At 39.7% G+C, this 23,812-nt stretch overlaps 1 long non-coding RNA gene across 1 annotated transcript; it reads right to left on the bottom strand.

The window, feature by feature from the left end:
* Positions 1 to 15,775: 15,775 nt before the first annotated feature.
* LOC125689142 (uncharacterized) lies at positions 15,776 to 23,437 on the bottom strand. Its single transcript, XR_007375072.1, has 4 exons — positions 23,411 to 23,437; positions 22,523 to 23,033; positions 18,844 to 19,028; positions 15,776 to 18,252 (listed from the first exon to the last, which is right to left on the bottom strand). It is a non-coding gene; the product is annotated as an uncharacterized LOC125689142 (long non-coding RNA).
* Between the last annotated feature and the right edge of the window lie 375 nt (positions 23,438 to 23,812).

The following is a 23,812-nucleotide window of genomic DNA, read 5'->3' as shown; positions in this document are numbered from 1 at the left end:
GATGGGGATTCATTGGGCTGTTGCACTATGAATCAGTGTATTCCCTATAGGTACAAGCATACTTTAATTCCTCCCCCAGTTCCATACCTCTGGAAACAACTTTTAAATTTTACAAAACTGAATGCTGTAGTAAAAAACAAAAATTTTATTCCAACAGATTTCTCTGTACTGCCAAAATATATACTTTCACCATTAATTACTATGGGGCTTACCGCATACTCCTATTAACTACAGTGACAAACAGGCTACAACATTCTTCAATACAAGGAGACAAGAAGGAAAGGCCAAAGATGAAATTCTTAGTTTATCCATATGTTCAATATAAAGCATGTATGTATTGTATCACCATTAAAAAAGAAAGTGGATAATCTGAGAAAAGTTGTGTTTGAGGACATACTGAGAGTAGCATATCTTTATTGCTAGAGAAAAATCACTACAGAAAAAGATCTGTTAAGGATTATTTAGGTAAAATAGTTACAGGAGCAAGAATTGATTTTACTTGCACCCAAGTCTGCAAAAATCAAGGAATAATAAGGGCATATATTTATAACTCTGTCTGTCACATCTGGATTATTGAAACATTCTTGTGTCCGATCCAAAGCCTTCTAAAATCGATCTCTCCTCAGCCTCTGGATCATGTGTGTATAATCAAATACACAGATAAATTTTTACCAGATCAGGACATAAAAAAACTACCCTTCCTGCTCCACCCCACATCTAATAGCTTTCATCTCCTTCCACAGGACTTTGCAGACATTCTCTTAAAAATACACTGCTGCCCTTTCCAACAAATAATTGAAAAGGAGCCTGCACAGTCTCCTGCAGTCCTTCTATAGCAGTCGCAGATTCCCTCACCAATGTCCCACTCACATTTGCCAGCACTAGGCACCCACTGTGACCTTGCCTTGTGTTCTTGGCATGGAAAACCAGGCCAGACTTGCTGGGCTTTCCCACAACCCCACCAGCACACTCCTGCAAGCCATACTTCTCTCTTTCTGTTTTTATTTTAGCACCTGTGATGGGGGAGGAGAAACACAAGATATCCATGTGCCAAACAAAGGATGGATCAGGTGTCAGCCAGCAATTGTCTCTGCTAAGGAGGCAATGTCAGGAGCTGGCGAGATCAAACGCTGGGAGGAAATATGGTTGTAATATCAATAAACACCTGTCTGGTATTACTCTACCTGTTGGACTTCTCCCAGCAAGATAATTAATCACCTAGACTTGGCAAAACACTTTCCTAAGCTCCACCATCGTATATATTACAAGGTCAGTCTGAACCTGCTCCAAAAGCTGTGCTGGAGAGATCAGAAGCCACGGATGTAAGGGGGATGGCAGCTCCCATCATGGCCTCTGAGATGAATCAAGATGGGGCATGTGAGAGGACAACAGGCTTTTGGGGCACAGCAGCATCAGAGCAGAAGGGATGCAGACATCGGATGTATCCTGCTACCAGCCAGGCAGCTTCTTAGGGTCTGAGCACCTGCAACCAAGCTAGAGTGAGGTATTTCTAGAGCGAGGAATTTCTCTTCATACTGTCTGGTTTGTCTGACCTGAACTTACTGCTGGGCCTCAGGGGTTTCAATGCAGTGCACTCTGAGTACCAAGTGGCGTACAACAAGGGTGGTGAACATGTATGTTGCAAGTATGCTGCAGAAGTTTTATGCACTCAAGAGTTAACATCCAGAAGAAGCCTGAAGGACAGCAGGGAGTGCCCAAGCAGCAACTGGGATGGTAATCACCCAGCAGCATAGCTGCTAGAAAACCAAATACATTAACTCTCCAATGCACTAAGCAGAGGAGACAGCTATTTACTTCAGCCAATTGGCAATAAAAATGGAAAAGATACAGAAAAATTCCACTTAAATTCTCCAGGCCACACTCACAGTGCACTGGTATCCTCCCTACAAGTTCCAACACACTCCAGTGCTGCAGAGCACTGCTCCATGCTGTGCAAAAGCCCATGCCCAGATTCACAAATATCGCTGGGAATATCATGGACAGCATCCAGCTCCTTGGGAAACTTCTGTGGGATTACCTTAAACACACCATTTCGCAGAATCAGAGCTAGACTGAGCCATCCAGTCCCCCTCATATGAAATTGGTTGAAGTGGGTTTGCATGAGGAGCACAGCAACAGCACATGACTTGTGGAAACACGCTGGTGTTAGCTTCACCTGGCTTATCTGGGAGACCAGAGAAGTGGCAGTGCTGTAGAGCAGAGCCTACAGGTCTCTGGAGAGTCCCTGGCTGGTGGCATGGTCCAGACTCCAGTCATTCTCTTACCCTGCCTGCAGTCTCATGCCAGCCTGGTGCTGCTCTCCCATTTGTGTCTGGCTCTGCCTACAGACCCTGATTGGGCCACACAAACAACAACACTGGCCCATTGGAAACCACCCAAGCATTAAAACTCCTGAAGTAAAGTTTAAGCCTGTGATCAGGATGAGGCCTAATGTGTGTGGAGATTATCCTACATCTGCTTGCTGTGGTACACCAACATCTGCTGAGCACCTGGCAGGGGTCTCAGCCAGATTCAGCCTGCAGATCTTATACAGTTACTCCTGAAGTCCTTTTCCTTGCTCAAGTGGCGGGACGTCATCGAATATATATTTCTAAGACAGATTGGCCCTAATTGAATAGCATGCACAGCAGGCCAGGCTGAAGACACCAAGCCAGTAAAAGCAACTGTACCCAGCTCCTGCAGCTTACATGCAGGACTCCTGCCAGCAGCACCAAGTCTTGGACCAAGCTATGCCTCCCACTGCGTTTGAGAAGAGAGTGTGTGTGAGGGCCATAGCCACTGTCATCAATTCTTGAGGAGTAACATGGAACAACATGGACAGGAACTGAAGCTAGCAAAGGTTCAGGTCCAGGGTTAAACTCCCAATATTTCTCCAGATACCAGAATTTGTCCCGTATAAACAAACAGCATGCTAGCTCCCCCCTCCACTGCCTCATTTAGCTGTACCTAGGAGCAGCACAGTAGCCCTAAGGCAGAATATTCATTAATATCAAACTTGCAGCTCTTTGCTTTCATGTGCATGCTGAACATATTTGTATTTCACTTAGACATACAGTCTTCCAGGCTTCTTTCTGCAGGTTCAAGCCTACAGTCACTAACTCTCCTTCATCTGCAGCATAGTAGGTTGCAGTTATTGTAATAAAATAGCTGTGATCTTCAGCAACTGCAATAGAACATTGTCTTGAGATCAATTTCCTTTTACAATAAAGTCTTGGCTTTGCCTCAGCATTTATGAAGTGGCGGGAGGCCGTTATCCATTGAAATTATCTCTTTCATATACTATACCATAAAAATATTGCCCTCTACGTGTAGTGTTATAAAGGTATTTGGCTGACTGACTTTAACCACCCAAGAAGAGTAATAAGTTAGTAATCCTCTGGAAATGCATAGCCTGGAGTGTGTTATTGCAGCTAGTACACAGTGCACTCTACAAAAGCAAATTGAAAAAACAATTAGATTTATGCATTTACAATCCTTGATTTATACAGCTTTCACATAAATCCCTGAGTTAGAAAAATACACCATTGGATTAGCAAACCACATTATACTAGCATGGCTTGCAATGTCATTTTGCTGAGTTATTTACAACGCCAACAAAATCAGTGATAGTTTTGAGCAAATTCCTGTTGTTAGAGGTGCTACGAGTAAGTTGTGCATCTAAACTTTCAGTGTGCAGAACAAATGCAATCAGGTTATAACTTGGAAAGAGATCTCAGGAGAGATTCTTGGACCAGTGTCTGAGGATGACCAGCTCCAGTGAGCTCTAAAATTGCATGCAACAGAAAACTTTTATCAATGTGTCACAAGTACAATCTGGTGTCAGTAATGGTCAGAAGAGGTATCTTTTTTTGAAAACACTATCTAATAAAAGGCTTATTTGCACTGTGATGGAGTAACTTTTGTGTTCACTAGCAACCCTTGTTAAGTGTTTCAAGGGATGTGAAAAAGCATTCTTTAAGCATGTAACTTTATAGAAATGGTGGAGAGATTGATGCAAGCACTAGCAGGCTCCATGGTGAGTAATCAGATTGCTGTGAAGTTTGACCATGGTCCACATCACTACAAGGTCAACTCAGAAATTGGGATGTTGTTCATCAAGTAAGCATTTCTCCACAGCACTCTCATTAATCTTCCTTCACACTGCAATACTCACTGTCCACAGTGCAGTATCTTCATTGTAATCCTACATCTCTGCAAAAGTGAGTGAACAGCAAGAGTGTAGAATGAAAGCCTCTCTGGACCCAAAATTAAATAAAGTGATTGCATACTGGATGGAGTAAATTCCCCTTGAGGCTGTCATACCTAGAGAGCAAACATGAAGAAAGATACTGATAGTAGGTATCTTTCATAATAACAAAAATACTTAGTTTATGTGAACCTGAATAGCAGTGTTTCATGCTGGCAATATTAAGACTGTGAGATGACAGCAGAGAGGGGAGCAAAATTACTGTATGCTGCTTTCAGACTGCTTTATCTGAACATTTTAACATGAGGAGATTTTAAGCCTCATGTTGATTAAAACAATCAGAAAGTTAATCTTGACAAAGTCACCAATAATCCATTAGTTAGAAGGCTGTTGCATCCAAGGGGTTGCTATTTTCAAGACCAGTTGTGTGAACTAAAGTTTTACGGAGGGAACAGAACCACTCCTAGAATAAATGTTGAGAAAAAAAGCACAGCTGGCAGTTTGAAGATTGGCAACTCACCTGTGTGGATAAGATGCAACACAGCCTATGTGAGACCATACTGTCATGTTTTTGCATAGCCTTTAAAACTGTTCAAATCATTTGCAGTTCCCAGCAAACACCTACTGTATTTAAGATCATTTGCAGCTTTTTGACTCCTGGTTTTGAAAGGAAATAAATGGTTGTCTGTGCTGAGAGTAAATTAGACAGGGACTGTGTGAGATAAGGGATTGGCTCTGTTTCCACTGCTATGGACTTCAGCCAAAGAGGGAAGGATTATCACTGCTAATACAGCATGGGAGACTTTGAGATGGTCTATCAGCTGGAACAGAAGAAAACGTAATCTGAACTCAAAATGCTTAAGAGAGGTAACTAGTATGGCTTGACTTTGACAGGATATGAGCAGGGGTTCAGCTAGAGATAACCTTTTCAAGCCTATTGCTAAATTGGTCTTTCTCCACGATTTATTCTTGAGCAGCAGGAAATGAACATTTGAAATGTGGCCAGCAGTTTGAAGTAAACTATTCAGTTTTCTCCCTTTCTTTCCCTTCTGCCAGAGTATAGAACCCTAAGGGAAAGGAACAGTTTTACCTGCAGTGTGTGTTAGTGAGGCAAATAGAATCTAAATATGGAGACTATTGATCAGCAGGAACCGGAAAAAAAAAAACAGGGGTAAAGAAGCCAAGTAAATAGAAAGTGTTGCTTATGAAGTTTATGTACTTTCTTGGTACCTGTTTGTTACAGTAGAAGCTCATAATCTGTAGCGCAAGTTTGAGTAGCTGAAAAGCTACTGCATGGGATCAAATAAAGCTGTACTGTATTTCTGGGAGTAGTTTATCAATGGGTTTCTTTACAAAATTGCCTGATATCTATTTTATATCCCGGCTTCAGGGAGTAGATGCAGCCTTGCTTCATAAAAAAAAAACACCCATCACATTATATCTGAAAAGAATAGACATCCTGCAGCTGTCTTTGTTTCTTTCAAACCACTAGCATCACTACCCTGGTTAGAAGTTGATGACTGCAATGTGTCAGTGTAACCCAAAGCGAGTGCTCAGCTTACCCTGGAGAAGATATTCCTAAAATGATTTCATCAACCATTCTGTTTCTGGACATTTTATGATGTGAAAATGGTCTGCACTGAAATAGGTGGGGTCAGCAGAACTGCAATGGAGAAGGTGCTCTGCACAATGCTTGAACAACAACTCGTGGTTTATGGAGATGCTCTCCCTCCATCTTCCAAATACAGATGTGTCTGAAGATGTGTTAACAGAGCAGTCCAGATAAGATGGAACATAGCTATTTCTCATAATGTAACATAATCAGAAAGAACCCAAAAACATTTATCTTCCTTTTTTTATAGAGATTTATCCTGGCTGCTTTAGACAGGTTCTGTTTTCAGAGCATTTTATCTTAATGGCAGTCTTCATAGTAACTTCAGCTGTCTCTGCAGTAATTTTTCAGGAATTCTTCACCCAACCTGGGAGAAGAACAGAACTGTTGTCTGATACGCCTCAGACCGGGTTGTTTGAGTGAAAACAGAAAGTTTTCACTGTATTTTAAGTATTTCATGTTCATAATTGAAAGGGTCTAAATTATTCTTAAAAGCTGCTTCTCATTGTGATAGACTTCAGTACTCATTTTTCCCCTGCAGTTACATCAGGCTTATCAAGAAATGACTAATGCATCTGCAAATACCTTGGTATATATATACATATATATATAAATTAATGAGTTCCCACTTACCTATTCTGTAAAAGAAGAATCTAAAAGACTCAGACAATAAAGTATTGCAATTATTTTTCAGGATCTGCTTCCAAGTGCTGGTGCTTGATAAGAAATAAATAAAGTGAAACAATTGATTCTAAGAACATGAATTTTCATTAAGGGGCATTGCAATGGCCAGGTGTAGGCACTCCGCTGCTAGAGAGAGAATAAATTTTAGATAGGCATTTATTACACGAGGTAAATGGCTTAACTTTCTCTGTTCAACACAAATACGCAAAGCTCATCTTTGTACTACAATGCTACCACTCTCTTGGCAGCAATATTAAGGAGGTCTTCTTGTTCTTTTGGAAATTAAGACCAGGCTGCCCTCCAAAATGTTATTTTTAAAATAGGAGAAATTTAATTGTGCTGGGAAATTTTAATTGAGGCTGATTAAAGGAAGCAACAAAATATATTGACTACTAAACCTCACTTCTTGCTGTAAGTGTGACCTGTAATGGACTCTCCCAAATCATTATGTGGTCCCTCTAACCATTCCAAGATTTTCATTTGAAATTCATTAAATGTTTGTGTGTCTGATTTTTGGGAGGTTTTCTGAAAAGCTTTATAGTCACAGCTGCACTAGTTATGGATAGGTTTATAGTGCATTGCCCATCAACTGGCCCACATGTCCACTACAGCTTGTTTGATACCCTGCCTTTCACAAGCATTCAACAGTTCTGGAGGTGTTCCTATAAAGCTGCCAGTAAATGTACCAGCTGGACTCGTTTATATACATAAGCAGCCTCATTCCGCCTGCCTTACAAAAAGCCAGTGGCAGTAAATCTGTGGTCAGTCCATATATGTACTTTAAAGTATTTTTTTTACACTTCTGAAAAGAAAATAATAAAATATTGCTAAGCTTTTTAGTAAGTTATATGGTGGTCTTCAGAAGAACTTGAATACTCCATGGTGAACAAACAACCTTCTGAGAGTCCCTTTTTCTTTGCAGTAAATTCTTTATGCTGTGCAATTAAAGCTCTTAGAAAAGTCTGTTCTCTTAGAAGCACACTGATGGACTGCATTTTTGTAGGAAATCATGTGAACAAATTGCTCATTATTTCTTTTTGTGACTGTTGCAGGTGCAACACGAATAAAGGTTTTCTTGAAAGCTACAAACACCTTCTTTGCATTGCCTAGGGAGGTTTGGAGGTAAACTGGGAACACTTAAAACATCAGATGAGTGGCAGAATGAGAAGGTGCAGACAAGCAACCACGAATAACAGATGCAATGGTAAACTCAAAAAAAAAAATGGCACAGGTGACAGGTTTGTAACAGAAAAAGAAAAAAATAGGAGAGAAGAAGAAGAAGAAGAAAAGGTTTGTTCAGCATCTCCAGATTTGCTCAAAGACAGATCCTCAGATGTCAAGAAAGAGAACTTCTCTCTGATCATGCTGGCCCACCTGCCAGCATCAGGCAACAAGGAATAGACTGTCCTCTCTCTTTTTCCATTCTTTTACTGGATCTGCTCACAGATCACCTGTGCTGCTTATGAATGTCTCAGTGCTGAAGTAAATTAGTGCTTTAGTGTTTGCCAATACGGATTCTGGTCAATTCCACTCGAGAGACTTCTTTCCATAAGGGAATTTCCCTTAGCTCTTCTAGCCTAAGCAAAGTCTGCATGTTTTCTCTTTCTCTAGGATAACGGAAGCTTTCAGCTAAACATGTGTTATTGCTATAAGTCATTGGTATTTTTAACCAGAACTAGTTTTCAGATCGTTTCTCTGACACTATGTCTGCTGAACAGAAGTTATTTCTTCATGACAACAGTGGACTTTTCCAGTTTATGTTTTGCCACAGAAATACTTACTGAGAGTATCACCATCTCATCTGTTATCCTACAGAGTAGGCTCTATAGCTTTTCCAATGAGATAAGTGTGTTCAAGCTTCAGCAAGAAACAGAGCAGTAAGCTCCTAGGATATTATCACATTTGCTAATATAGTTATCCTTTTCCAGTCTTAGTTCTGTTGAAATTAAAAAAAAAAAATAAAAGCAACAAAAGCACACACAAACATGGTTGTGTTTTGTCTTTTCAAACTGCCTCACACTAACACATATTACTGTTAGATTGTCCATCTGCTGTTTCAGTCCTAGGACACCCCTGCTTTCTTATGGTACACCTTAACTTCTTCGTCCCAACTCTAGAACTTATTCTGATGAATATCATCAATATCATCAACTGAAAATAAAATGGTTGCAACCTCCATATGGTATACTGCAAAATGTAAGGAGAAGCAACCTAATACTCACTTTGGTTTCAGGATGTGTTTTTGACTTTGTTAAAACATATTTACTGCAAGCAGCTGTCTTGGGTTCTGGGACACCTTTCCCATGCTTAAAATTTCAGAGCAATTAACAGTTGCACAGAACATCCAAAATACAGTGCTGTCAACCCGTACAATTGTAACTCTTTTGTAGCCTCACAGCTTATAAGTCATGAAAATTCATATTCTTGGAAATTTGGAGCCATGCTGACCTGAAGGCACAGAGGAAACCATCTATGCTAAGTGCAAAGTGGCCTGAACCAGGCCTACACTCAATATTACAGACTCTCAAGCGTCTGCACTGATGTTCATGCTTCACGGTTAATCCAGTCACTGGTCACTTGCTCAACGCTTGTATGCCAAACGACAGTGTCTTTTCCTCCAGTTTTCCAAAGGAAGGAAGGAATTTTTTTTTCCTGACAAACTGAATGATTCTTATTTTCTAAATAGCACCAGTAAATTTGCATCAGTTCAAATTATTGTTACCTAGTCCCTTCATTAAATGTGTATGAGAAGTGGCAGAGGGTTGCTTTTTTGTTTCGTATCAATGTTTCGTTTCCTCACTGAATAAGAAATGACTTGGCAACCATTTTCATCAGGTGGAGAACTCACAGCCTACAAATTGCAATCAGATTGTGTCCTAGCAGTACAAAAACACTTCCAGCACTACTTCTCTCATACGGTTATTTACCACAGAGAAAATCAATAGGTTTTCATTCTCTTTTACTTTCTCAGACCAAGCCTGTTGTTTTTAACATTAACATCCTTTTATTTATCTTTCTGCCAAATTGAAAAGATATAACCTGGGGTGTGGAGCTAGACATTTCCTATCTTCTTATTAGTGCAGTGTTGTTTGGGGACTAGTTATATTATTATAGAAAAATGCAATACAAACGTTATGTGTATGACATTAAGGATACTGTGTCTAGACAGAGATTGGGTGCCTCTATACTTGAGTCTACTACAGGGATTGACAGAAAAAAGAAATCTCTTAGTAAAGCTTTCCTAGAAAACCGCATAAGCATTAATGGCTTTATTTATGGTTCTAATATTTTAAGCACAACATAATTGTGACTTCAGACAGTTAGAATAGTATATGAGTCAGGGCCTGGTGCATGAATCCTAAGCTAATGCAGTAGGTTGTCTTGTTAATATTTTTTTTCCCTTTCGCTTTAAAAGAATACCTCTTAAACTGTTAACATCATTAACAGAAAGGTCATCAGCTATGACTAGTACTGATCTCTTATTCCTAGTTTAACTGCAAATTGTTGAATGCTTATGCGGTGTGCAAATTAGCTGCTGAAAAGCAGCCAGGAGTGGCAGGTGAACATGGCAGGGGATGTCAGAAGTGACTGAATTTTGGAAATGGAATGGCTTTCTTAAAATAGATCAACAACATGAATCATAAAGAGATTTCAGGGAAACTCTAACTCCTACTGTTAGGCAGTGAGGTAGAGACCTCTGTAGAACCAAATGGCTGAATTCAGAAGGCAAGACTGTGAGTGTTGGAGAAGAATTTTAATGTGTTTGTACTTTACTGTGTTTTACAAAAAAGATATGAAAATACCTTGGGAAGATACATAAAAACACAATATGATTTATATTCCTCATTTTTGTGAAGAAAAATTCTGAGGAGGCAAACAAGTCTGTATTTGAACAATTGTGTTTTATGTGGAGTTGAGGACACTGAAAAAAAAAAAGGTTAAGTTTGAAGAACATGAACAATGCCCTTAAACACAAGTTTACATTTTGGAAATACTACAAGGACATATAAGCTCCCTGACTAGAGGCCAGACCTTAGAGAAGAAAAACAAAAAAGGTTTACAAAAGTTTAATAGGACTATCTTTGCCCTTTATTCTGGGGTCAGCATGACTTTAACTTAAATGTGTAGAAAATATATGGCCCATATTTTCAGAAGAGGCATTTGGGGTATCTTCAGATCATTCAGATCATTAACTTGGTACTCAAAGTTCAGCATCATGGTATACGGCATCTCAACCTAGCAGCTGCATTTGAAACTCATTATTCTTTCAGAAAATTAATTGCAGTGTAAGGGCTGTACAGGATTGTACTCCTGTTCATCATTATTACTGGCTTGTTAACATATTTCTTATGCTATTCTCTCATGTAGTGGATCTAAGGTTTGCTATTATGACATAAGCTGGAAAACATTTTAGTTTTTTCCTTCTCTTGGCAAGAAAACACACCCCTCTGGGATGAAAAGATAACACAAATGAAACTAGACAAGGATCGTTACATTTGCTAATCCAAAGTGAGAGATTAATACTGTGCTCTGATCTAGTTCTAAAAAAATGTGAAGTTTTACTCTATTTTCAGAACAACACCTGCATTTGCTGAGGTGTGGTGAGAGAGAAAGGATCAACTCCGATTTTCCAATCTGTTTTATGGAATGCAGGTAGTGCTCTCATGCTTTGTGGGTTAACAACTTAAGGATTTGCATGTCACTATAGCTTGTCCACCATCACTTTATTAAAATCGAAAGCGCAAGAAAGCAAGGAAGGGACTACTAATTACAGCTTCTTGGTAGTAAGACACGTCTTTGGTTTTAGCTTTTTATTCAAAAAATTAGCATTACTAGAAAGGACAAAACACTTTCACTCTTGTAAGGAAGCAGTGAAATATACTGAGCCAAAGGATTTTTTTGTTTTTTGTTTCATTACTCATTACTACTAAGGCTGACCTGTTACTGAGCCCAGTGGCTGGTAAACTGAGATGAGTTCAAGGCCAATGGATGCTTGCTGTTATGTTACTCTTCAGGTTTGTTATGCAGAGCAGATAAGGAGGTTTTCTGATTGTCTAATACTCAGCATTATAGATTACACTCCCAGTTGGAGTTTTGTGTGATTAGTACCTAAATTAATCTGTATGATAGGAAGATTGCCACACAATCACACAACACTAGCTCTACATCTCTAAACCTGGGACTGAGAACAGCAAACAAGATAAGAGAACAAATGCAGTGTTTGTGTCTTCCTGCCCTCACTCTAAATCAGATGTCACAGCACAAGAGTCAAACTGAATGAATTTAGACACTGCAATCTAAAAATAATCAAAAAAACATACCAGAACAAATCCACAAAGCAGTTCTTTTTCTTAGAAATGGCTGTAGAGGTAAGAGAGAAAAACTCATCTTGCCACCAAAATGTCGTATCAGATTTAGTGTGCACTTCCTGAAAATGCAGCTTCTTGACTGGCTTGAACTGATTAAAGTGTGGTTTGCTGCTGTTACCATTTTATCTGTCTTTACCCACATACTTCTACACCCAAGGGTGGTAATGAGGTAACACTTAGATTTGACATCTCTAACCCCCATTATTGCTCATGAAACTTCTTCAATTAGATATTTAATCAAGATTACTGTTTTTAATGCCTCTTTGCATGAATTGCCCACTGTCTTCCATCTTCAGGAGACTAAGACATTTAAAGCACAACTAAATTGAGAAACTATCTGGTAAGACTGCTAGCTGAACAAATCAGCTATGGTTTAACACTCACTACAGCTAAAGATAAATTCACTTTGAAGAAAACACTCTCCTAATAGTCTAAGTTGCAGTTTTGGTGTATAAATTGTTGAACACTCAAAACTGTATATTCAAATTTGAGAAGACCATCTGGTCTAATCTTCCCAAAGTGGGACTGTATTCAAATTTGGGTTGCTGTATCTAGCTCTGCTCTGAATACTTCCTAGAACAGAGACTCCCCAGCCTTTCTGTGCCTGTCTCTGTGCTTGACCATTCTCATTGCAACATCTACTCTTTTACCTAGGTGGAAAATTTCTTGCGCAGTTTGTGCACATTGCAGAGGCGCTTTTCTGAGAAGAGCCTGGATTCATCGTCTGTATAGCACTCTTCAGGTAGTTGAAGACAGGATTTAGGGATCTGAGGCTTCTCTTCCTCAAACTAGACAGTCAGGTCCGTGTCTTTCCCTCATGCATGGTGTGCCTCAGTCCCCTAAATACGTGTATAAGTGGTAAATACATTCTGGGCAAACATGAAAAACATCAAGGAGTTAATTAGTTGCTCTTAAATGAGATTTGACAGAAGTTGATAAAGGAGCCTAGGATACAGGGTGAATGTTGCCAAATTGAGTAGGACATGATAATGCAAGGAGAGAGAGTACTCCAGAATACATTACCCAAGCTCTCTCTCATGCAACTTGACACATGAGCCTTCTGTATAGTCACCCATATCTATACTTCACAACCACAGAAATATATTTTTACACTTGTTCATAGAAGAAAACTTTTTGTGAGAAATATGTGGCACAGTATGCAGTCAACAAGGTGAATTTGAGCAGGATGAGTTACAACAGATAAAAAACTGCTGGGAATCTAAGGGTTTGCAGTAAACTTTTACAAACAGGGATCTCCTGTCTACAGCAACTTGAAAATAGAGAACTGGAAAATCCTGAACACCCTCAGAACTATTTTGCTTTTAGTTTGGTGGGTCTGATTTTATTCACTTTTAAATAAGAACAGGTTTGTTGTATATGAGGAGCTAATATGATAACTAAGGCCATTTTCAGCACAGGGGTGCAAATATCTTTTTCCTTGTTCCTTCCAAATCTTACAGAAGAACCACATTGTGCAAGAGGCGTTCAATGTCAGCATTTCAGGGGGTTCACCATTAACAATCATGGCTGTGGATGAAAGACGGGTTGGCAAGTGATACTGTCACCCACTGTTGTGTCATATCCAATATCTTACATTAAGGAGGCTTTAGGGGAAATAATAATAATTTTGAGGGGAAAAAAAATTAATAGAAGTAGAGGTTTGGCAAAAATAAATGTTTTATCAGGAACAGACCTTGCCAAGCATAACATTTTCTCAGGAGCCAATCTTGGCAAAATGAATGTTTTATCAGGAGCAGAAGTTTGGAAAAAGTAACATTTTATCAGAACTAGAGACTTAACAGAAAATGTCTTTTTATCAGGAGCAAGGACCATGGCAATTTAAGGAGAAAGCTTTGCTGAAAGTGGAGTTTTATCAGGAGTTTGGCTTCAGAAAAATAGTGTTTCATGAAGGGCAGGAACTTTCCAAAAATAATGTTTTATTAGGGGGAGGAGATGGATGAAAATAACATTTTATCAGAAAGAAAGGGGGTAGGGTGGATTTAGTAAAGTAGTGTGCTAACAGCTTGTACCTTCCAATATGAGGAGCTTTGCTCCTGGAAAAACATTATTTGCACTCTTAGTGCTTGTCCAAGCTAAAATGCTGGTTTTGACAAGCTGTGCTGCTGATAAAATGTTATTTTTGGCAAGCCTATCTCTCAAAGAGATGTTTTTAGAAAAGTCTCTTCAGAGAGAAGATGTGCAAATTGACTATAATACCCTCAACAGAGCCAGGTGCCTCGCTGAGCCAGGTTTTCATCTGTTTATTAGCTCTCTATGGCTTCCCTTCCACCTTTTGCACTATAATGATGATGTTAATGCGCATCCCTTCACATCCTGAAACACCATTCTGCTTCCAAATCTAGGCCTCTTTCAGCATTTTGTTTCCCTAGGCTGTTCACTGACTCAGGCTGACTCTCTCCAGGTGTGCATCATGCTTCCTTTCTCCCCATGTCTCTGCTGCTCTTCAACCACACCTGAAAGATTGCTTACTCCATGTTTCTAACTCCTCCAGTCAAAGTTTGGCACCTTCGGGCTTGAGATTTCCCTGAGTTCAGTAAAGTACTCAGTGTGAAAAGTCACATGAAAAGGTCTTTGATGCATCAGTTTCTGGATATAACAGGCTGATCAGAGGAGCCTAAATCTCTTGCAGTGCACACTCTCACAAAGAGGGGCAGGAGAGAGGATAGAAATGACAGGTTGACTATTTTAATACACAGCCATATCTCATCGCATCTCAAAATCATTCCGTACAGTATATTGGCATGTTCCTCAGCAGTGCTGTGCAAGTAGCTGTGTCAGCAATATAGCACACTTACGTTATCTGTAGTTATCACCACTATGGAAGAACTAGGACTATATTCAAATGTATGAGTACAGACATTTATCAGTTTTTTGCCTGAATGGGAAAATTGAGGTGGCATGCAATAAACAGGAACTGAAGAGTATCAATCACTATGACCGGATGGATGGGATTCTCTGTAAATATTACAAGAATTTGCAGGGCATCATCAGAACCACTCTCTGTTTATTCAGTGTCACTAAGCATAATTGGGAAACTATGAGAAAGGCTGACTCAACAGCTATTTTTAAGGAAGGTGACAGGTGTGAGCTGATTATCATAGGACACTTCAGTGCACCCTCTTCCAGGTCCTGTAAGACACATGTACCTCAAATGAAATGGTTGACTATTCTGAGAAGACAGGCTTTGTTGGATGAACATTAGCAGCAGGTACTAAGAATAAATATTTTCATATGAACGTGACCAAGCTCTTTAAAAGAGTGGCTGCTAGGGTATGCAGTGAAATTGCTTCTGATAAATTCTTTGAGACACCAGACAAAGTCATTGGGAATATCAATAATTACATGTAAGAAAAGGTTAACTCACCCAACTGACAACAAGGTCTCTGGCTACAGAACACTTCTTCTCAGGAAGTGGCCTTTATCAAGGAGACACTCTCCTATTGGAGGTTTGTCCTGAGTTCAGCCCAAGGAGGGGGAGTATACAGGGTCCACACCTTCCAGGCACCTGGGAAGCACAGGTGAACTGCTTGCACTTGTGCTTCCTGGCCAGCCATTCCCTTCACCAAGTGCTCAGTCATCAGTTCTGGCCATGACACAACACTTCCCTTACAGTACGTGAATGCCTCTTGTTGTTTTTCCAAGGGAACAAGTAGTACAAAGATAGGCTGCAGTCACTGACCTGAGACCTAGCAGCTTTCAATACAGACTGCAGAAACAGGCAGGAAGCAGCGGTGCCTACAGCACCAGGAGAGAGGAGTGGTGGTGTGGCCCCAAGACACTTAATACTGAGTAATTGCGAGAGGAACAGATGACAAAAGCTTGACTGCAGAAAGAACAATTTCGACTTGAGTTCTTATTTAAAGCTATGAGAGAAAATACATTGTATGGAACTGAGAAATGAAAATGGACAGGCATATATGATGTGGTATATTAATTACTTCAGATGAAAACTAAGCATGGAACAAAAAAAACAAGAAAATCACACATGACCAAGAGGACCTTATTCTCTTACAGTCACTTCAATGAAACAATTTGAAATTGATTCAAGATTTTCCCAGTGCATGCTGACCTTTCATACACGTCTCAATGAAGCATTTTCAGACAAATTTGCAAGGTAATATTATTGCATTAAAGTTACTGTAACTGAAGTCATTGTGCTGATTAATTGACTATTACTTGCAGTGCGTGTATTACAAATGAATTACTGATAATTTGTCTGTATAGCCTAATAAAATATTTTGTTGTTTTATACTCCACATGTGAGACAGGAAGGGATGTCTTTTAAGGGCCAGATACTCAGATAAGATAAAATTTTTCCATGAATGAGTGGATTTAAGTAATGAAGGAGGATAGTTGTTAAAAGCAACCCTAGATGCTTGAATCTGGCTTTTGTTGCCACCAGCAGAAACTAGCAGGGAAGATATACACAGCAGAGGGTGAAGTGGGAAAAGAGAAGTATCCTCCTGATAATGGAATGAGTGTGGATCTTAAATTATAGGGCTAACTAGAAGGGTTCATGAAAGCTATTTTTGTGTCTCCATTTACTAAATTTCATTTCAGGCTCAAAGAAATCCCCTACACTCCAAAGAAATTCTTACCTGAAACCACTGGCAAAATTTTATGTTCAACTCAAAACTCTAGGAAACCACTTTCATGAAATCTATTTGTATACAGTTTCCACCAGAAGCAGTAAATTCTTTTCAGTTCTGTGGAGATTTAGCCAGGTGATACCTAACTCAGGCTTGCAGCTGTGCTCTGCAACTCTCACCAAAGCAGAGCCTTCACCAAGAGCTGACCTACAGAACTGGTCACTGCTAGATGATATGGATATAAGTTACCACTGGTATAAACTGCTGTGCCCATTTCAGCACATGGTACTGGTTCAGGCAGGGCTAGAATGTCCCTAGAGAGCACTCTGCTCCCCCCCGTGACTCTGCTCACTGACCCTCCTAGTGCACACTTCCCTTAAACAGGTTGAGAATAACAGGTGCAGCAGCAAGAGGGCATACATCCCTTTTTTTCTGCTATATTTCTATTATTATAAAGGACTTATTAATAACATCAAACTGTTGTTGGTTTTTACACTAAATTTCCAAAAGTTAATTTATTTGCCATATGGTGAAGGTGATCTAATCCTGTGCATGCATTCAGAGTGTCTGGCGCTATTTGAGATTACAGGAATACGTTGCTTGACCAGAATAAATGCAGTGTTTCAGTTAGGCTAAAGAAACCCCAAACCCCAGACAAATATATAAATAGATACATAGAAGTCCAATCTGCTCTTAAACATAACCTCAAATACAAGCGGTTTCTTTCAGTAATTATTCACAGGGCTTGTTCCTTGCTTAGGACCTTTTAGTGCATCCCAAGCTGCAGTCCTATCATAGTCTTCCAGGAAACACCGTGACAGAAGGGCCTTCAAGACCCTTTACCTTCACACTAGAAATGATTCTCAGCCTGATGCCCTGTGTTTATTATAGTAAGCTATGTCATTGACCTCAGGGGGACAAGCGCTTGGCTCCTGACTATTGAAATTTCCACTGATCTGTCTAAATAACTGCTGCATTTACAGCTGCGCAGAAGATCTTAATAGTAATGGAGCATTTGAAGGAAGAACTGACAGTAAATTAAAAATTGTCGTTTCTCTTTTTGAGAACAGTAACATTAAGATTTATTTTTTTCTCAATTTTATAATAGTACTTTGTTTTATGCCTCTTCCAAGTTTCAAACAGGAGTACTTCCTTCCCCCTCAATCCTACTATTTCTAGGACTTTTAATATTGTAATACTCCCTAGTGTAAACCCAGTCAATTGTTTCCCCCTTCCTTACTCAGGCCTTTTTGTCTTCCTAAGAAATCTCTTCTTTTTTCTACCTATATAATTTGGTTTAGAGAAACTAATATAATACATTTTAATGGCTAATAGAGATCTTGAAAATTGGCCTGTAGCATAGGAAAGCCATTTCCTCACAGTTTTGCAAATACTGCTACGTCTACTTTATTTTTCATAGATAGGAATCTTAAATGCCAGAACACTCCTTCAGGAAGGAAGCCTACCATTTTCTGAAAAAGCCCAAGCAGTAATCATGTTCGGGATCTCCTGGATATGACTGTTGTAGAATATTTCTGTAATAACAATAGCGTACTTTTCAGCAGTGAATACAAAACTAAGTCATATATTTGCACATATATTTTGCCACGGAAAGGCCAGCAAATGGGTCAAATGGCATTGTCCCAGCCCAAGTCCTTGCAGATGGCAGAGCCTGGTGCTCCCAGCCTGCAGCCTCCCATCTTCACTGCTGCATATGGTGGAGATTACAGAAAGGATGGCATTCTTGCTTCTCCCTTTCAATTCGCCCGGCTTTGGGGGTTTAAGTGAGACCATTAGCATTATTGAACTTAGCATTTGGTGGTTAATATATGATAAAGGGGTTATTACACAGTGATCCCTGTATGTTTAGGTCAGCTGTGGCAATCAATCAATGGACACTTCGCCTTTGACAGCACATGCTTCCATAAAAAAAATTCTCTGGCAGAGGCCTGTTAGCTTGTAATGACAGAGTAACCTCTGTCAAGTAACATACTTGATAAATTTTGCATGTGCTGTTGACTGACAGAAGCCCCGGCTTCCTGTCTGACCGGCACACACAGCTTCAAAGAGCACAGAAACCCCTTTCTTCTCTCCGAAAGGAACACTGAAACCCACGCATGCAGCATCGAACATGTCTCTGAAGGGAGAATAAAACAATACTGCACCAGGGAAAGCAGCTTTCATACATTTATGAAGCCAAACTTGCTCTTTCCCCTTTCCCTACGCTTTCCTGCCACTCACAATTACTCAAGATATGCTCACTTTGCACACCCAGCCGTGCAAAGCAATGGCCTGGCAAGAAGCCTGGCGGCTGGAGGGGGGAAAATGTCCACCACCATCCCACCAGCCAGCATTTCCTACCTCTGGGATCAGCAGGCTGCTGTGGTTGCCCCTTGTTTAGTCTGAGTGGATGCAGTAATTGTCTGCAGCTGCGGCTCCTGGTTGTTCACGCACCGCGGGCCAAACTAAGGTAGGGCAGCAGTGCCACAGCCCACAGAAGAGTCCCACTGCCTGATAGTGTGCTGATTCACACCGGTGTCCCAGCCCTGTTGGGAACAGTAGGATTGGCACAAATGGTACATACACAAATCATCAACCCCTCCACTGCTGCCAAAAGGGCTACACAGTGAGGAAGGAACCACAAGTTGTACGAATGTTAATTGCCTTACTTGGTGCTGCCAGAAAGGAGAACTGGCATGCTGAACCATCTCTTGCTACAGAACAGCCCTGACTGTTGCACTGTCATTAAATTACACATTTTGAGAATGTTTGTTCTTCACATTTTAATTCTCTACTAACTCTGCATGGTCAGCATGCCTAAGCCCTTGCAGATACATCCCCAAAACACTCCACCCATCTTATCTGTGATGTTTTTGGGTAATCAGGTCTCTGGCCTTCCTTCTGGGAGCTCCCCAGCTATGGAAAAAAAGGCTCAAGAGAATTTCTAGCCAGCCAAGCTCCTGGTGTCTTCTCACCATCATCCCAGACCAAGGAGCGCTGCAGGCTTTCACCCTTTGTCTGCCAGCTGTTTCTTCAACACTAGTTTTTTTTCCCCACTGTAGATGCTGATGGCCATGTTTAGCAGATAATGGAAAAAAAATAAGCTTTCCACATGGCCAAACAAAGGGCCAAACAAAGCTCATACGAAGGAGATTTAAAACTGCCTGCTCTCTTGTTAACCAAATGCATCTATTTGTTTTGGAGAGAAGGAGATTTCATCATTTGCTTCCATAAGGGCACAATCTGATTATGTGGGATTAATCTTGAAAACCGTCCTAATCCTAACTGCAGAAATATATAGTCTCTTAAGCAAGTGTGTGATCTAAGCTTGAGCAATTGGCTGTATGGGGCAGGCCTGTCAAGGAAGAGCTCGGCAGCACCCCGCTGTCAATTACCATGTGGATTAATTGGAGTGTAATTTAAAGAGATTCTAAAGCCTACTTGCCAACAGGTGTTCTTTAGGGTACTCTAATCAAAACAATCCTGTTTATGGAAAATGTTATTTAAAACCGACATGTAAGCTGCAATAATAAAGTGACAGTTTCTGAGCAATTGTCACACCACTCAGTGAAAGCTGGCTAGAATGAGAAAATACAAACTTGGACTCCAAACAAGTCTTTACTCATGTGTTGAAACAGTTGCATTTGTAAAAGACAGCATGCTTTTACCTCTAAACACTTCTTTTGTTTTCATATAAAATTCTCCTAATACCAGCATGAGTTCTTTGGGGCTACCAAAGCCAAAAGTGTGCTGAAGAAGTGTAGAATAACGTGTCTGTATTTTCACTTTGTTATGGCCATATTTTAGCCTTTCAAGCAGAACACAAAAATGATGATGCAGGCAGTTAAACTGCACTCATCAGGCAGCTGTCAGTCATCTGGTAAAGGATCATGACATAACTTACAATATAATAAATCTTCAAAATATATTCTTACTTCTCTTTCCTCCAACTTGAACTTTGGAACTGTATCAGAGAGGTTGCATGTGGTGATTTTAATTATGAACTGAAAGGAATATCTTCACAATGAACAGCCATAATGAAAAGTGCTAAACTTTGGATATGCAAACATTATAGCAGTTCAAACCAATCTTAAAACTTCTGAGACACAGAAGACTTAAAGATGAATATTTCTTCTGGCAGTATATAGAAATCTTGATGAGATCATTTTATATGGTGAAGTATGCGGTTGCACAGAAATAGTGCTTCATTTATTCACAATGGGAAACATTTTCATTCAGGAAATTTAAAAGTGATCATTTCAGAAACATGTGTTAGAGAAATACATTCGTAGTCATGTCAGAAATAACTTCTGATGGAGACAGATCTTCTGAAAAGACCCATTTCCCTGATCTGTAACATGCTGAGCATGTATGCATGATGATGAATTAAGCATATTTCATCTAACTATTCATTCTGTAGAGCTTGAAGCTGTAAGAAAGAGCCACTCTAGGTGAACTTAAACTTTCCAATAGAATATAAGCTTAGGTGTAAAATTCTGGCTTTCCTAGGAAGAGTATTGGTGGTATGAGAATTTCATCCCATGTAATTAAGTTTGCTGTTGAGTGCGTGCCTGTTCTCATTCCTGCTGCATTTAATATCTGATGGAAGAAATCCAATTCACTACTAAGGTATCCTCTGCTCAAAACAGTGTTAAGCAATATTTTGAGAGAGTTATAAACTGTTCTACCCCATCTTCAGCCTGAAAATGTGGCTGGACTACATTTTTAGGCAGGATGAAAAATAAAAAATAATGAAAGTCAAAATATGCACACTGTGCAAAAGCATGGTCAAAAACATTTTGCCTTGTATAAACTTCACCCACTCTATGTGGGTTTTAACATATTTCCATGACTTTAAATAAGAAAACATCTTAAAGCACAGCCCACGGGAAACTGAAGCTTGATTAGTTTTACCTTTTACTACAGTCTGCAGAGTGTAAAACACAGCACATCAGAATTGATTTTGTCATCTCCAGACCTCACAGGAATTTTAGTAACTAAATAGTTAGGAAGCATCCTGGTACTTCTCTTTGCTTTAATCATAGTAGAAGTTTCAATTTAAACATTCAGGAAATCTCCCTTATTTAAAGCAATCAACTCATTGCTGACAGGGTCTGGCTTTACTGTGTTTAATTTTTTGGCATCATGCAAAACTTGATTGGTTACAGCCAGTGCATGAACAGGTCCTCTCCTTCCCCCTCCTCCCTCGAAAAAGTAAAAAACTCTCCAAATCTTTGCTGTATCATTCTAAGCCCTACATGCCCTAGTATGTGTGCAAACCAATGACTTGTTAGTGCAAAACCTCAAATGGAAAATGTAAATCATATCTAAAATAGCCAAGGAAAACCTTATTGCCAAATAGCTTCCCTGTGGCTTCCAGCTGCAAAAGCTTAGAATCTGCTTTCTGGCTCAGTTATTCAACATTTTTCCCCTTATTTTGAGTGTTCCTTTTTTTCATGTGGTTCATGTAGATCCACAATGCATTTCTAAGACTGCAGTCTACTATAGATAAAAGAATCAATCACATACCTTCCCTGCATCTTTGAGCTGTGGTGTTGGTATTTGCATAGGTTAGGTTGTACTCTGAGGAGAAACCTCTTCCATGCCCTGGGGTTGCCTCTAATACATAACATTTCAGGATAAGCACTGGATATTGACCACAAAGTAAGTTGTCACTCTTGATAAAAGAATATATTGGTAGCCTGAATCATGAGTATATCAGAATATGCTATTTCCATGCTTACTGCAGTTGATGAATTCTCTACAGTCAGATATACTGATATAGATATATTCTTTCAAAGATCAGTTCCAGATACCAAATCTAGGAATAGGAACATGGAATATTTTTGTCTAATACCTTGGAAGTTTTAAACTAACATCTGTACCTCTGAAAGCTATGGACATTTCATCCCAGAGTGAAGAAATTACTCACTTTCTAGTAATAACGTTGATATAAGTGCTACAGTTAACAAATGATTAAATACTTTGCAGATATAGAAATCAATATAATAGAATACTCATGAAATATATAAATACTTACGCAACTTACGCAAATTATAAAATTTTAGACCTTGAATTGTGAAAAGCTTTCAACGTATTGGCTAGTCAAGCTTATCTCTTTGGTGCCACTTTCCCATTGGGGGACCTCTGAGTGTTAGACCACAATTAAGGAGGCAACATGAACTAATCAGAACAGCCGTTGCCATTAGGCTTGTATCAAAGATCTGGCATTTCCTAATGCAAAACTGTGGTGCAATTTCCACCTTGCAGTAGCTCTGTAAGTCTTGATACAGCTGCAGCAGATTATTTCCTGAGGCTAAGGTTCAAAGCTCTCAAGTGTTTCAGATCACTCGGCTCCCTCTGCAGAAGTTCATGCCTGGGAATAGCACCCATTTTCTTCATTTTTTTTCCTTCATATTTTCTCCCATAGTCACTTTCAAGAATTCTTCTTTTTTGCACTACTTCTCTTCAACTCAATACTGTAAGCTCTTCAGCTTCCATTTATATCATCTCAAGTGTAAATTAGCATCATTGTTCATTCATCTTTTCATCTGATAATAGTAAAAAGAACATTACAAATAACACCAGATCATCTTAGCCTTCTGCTTCCTACTAGAGTGAGAGTGGTTCAACACAATTAAAATGAGAGAACACTAAACTTTTAAAATTTACTATCTCTCCTGCTACTTTGGACCAGGGTCACATTTTTTAACTGAAATTTGTTCAAGTACTTCTAGTGCTTTGCGTGCCTCTTCCTTCCATGTAAGTTAGTTGAATTCAGCTTTGGTTTGCTTAACTACTGTAATACTACAACATGATGGAAAACACAGCAACAACAGCAGAGTAGCAGTCTCAGACTGCAGCAGTGGAGAATTTGCTCACACGCAACAGCCGTGAGCACAGAAATAAAAGAAAAAAAGCTACTTACCTTCAGAAGGCCTCAGGTATGCAAGAATCTCCAGCAAAACATCCTTACTTCCACTGCCAACCCTTAAATGAGGTCTGGAATGGGGTGGAGCCAGGATCCACCCCCTTCTGGTCATTTAGGTGCATTGTATGCTGCTGTGCTCCCCTGAGTTGACACTGTCTTCCACCAGGTGCTCAGTCACTGTCTCAAGCCCTGACTTGTATTTCTACCACAACTACTTTTTCCCACTGTTGGTGAACAACTAACCAGAGTTCCTCCTTTGATGGCAAGATGTTTTCTAAAGCTGAGATGATCATCTCAAAATCTAAGAGGAAGTAGAAATTCTCTGTTATCTTGGCAAAACTGGGAAAATTAAAGAGCAAGATCAGTCTTCTAGGAAAGTGTGAAGACTTGCTGGTCTAG

The sequence above is a fragment of the Lagopus muta genome, chromosome 2, assembly GCF_023343835.1.
Source record: "Lagopus muta isolate bLagMut1 chromosome 2, bLagMut1 primary, whole genome shotgun sequence".
In the NCBI taxonomy this organism is placed as follows: domain Eukaryota; kingdom Metazoa; phylum Chordata; class Aves; order Galliformes; family Phasianidae; genus Lagopus; species Lagopus muta.
The sequence above is the reverse complement of the archived record's forward strand: the minus strand, read 5'-3'. Positions and strand labels throughout refer to the sequence as shown.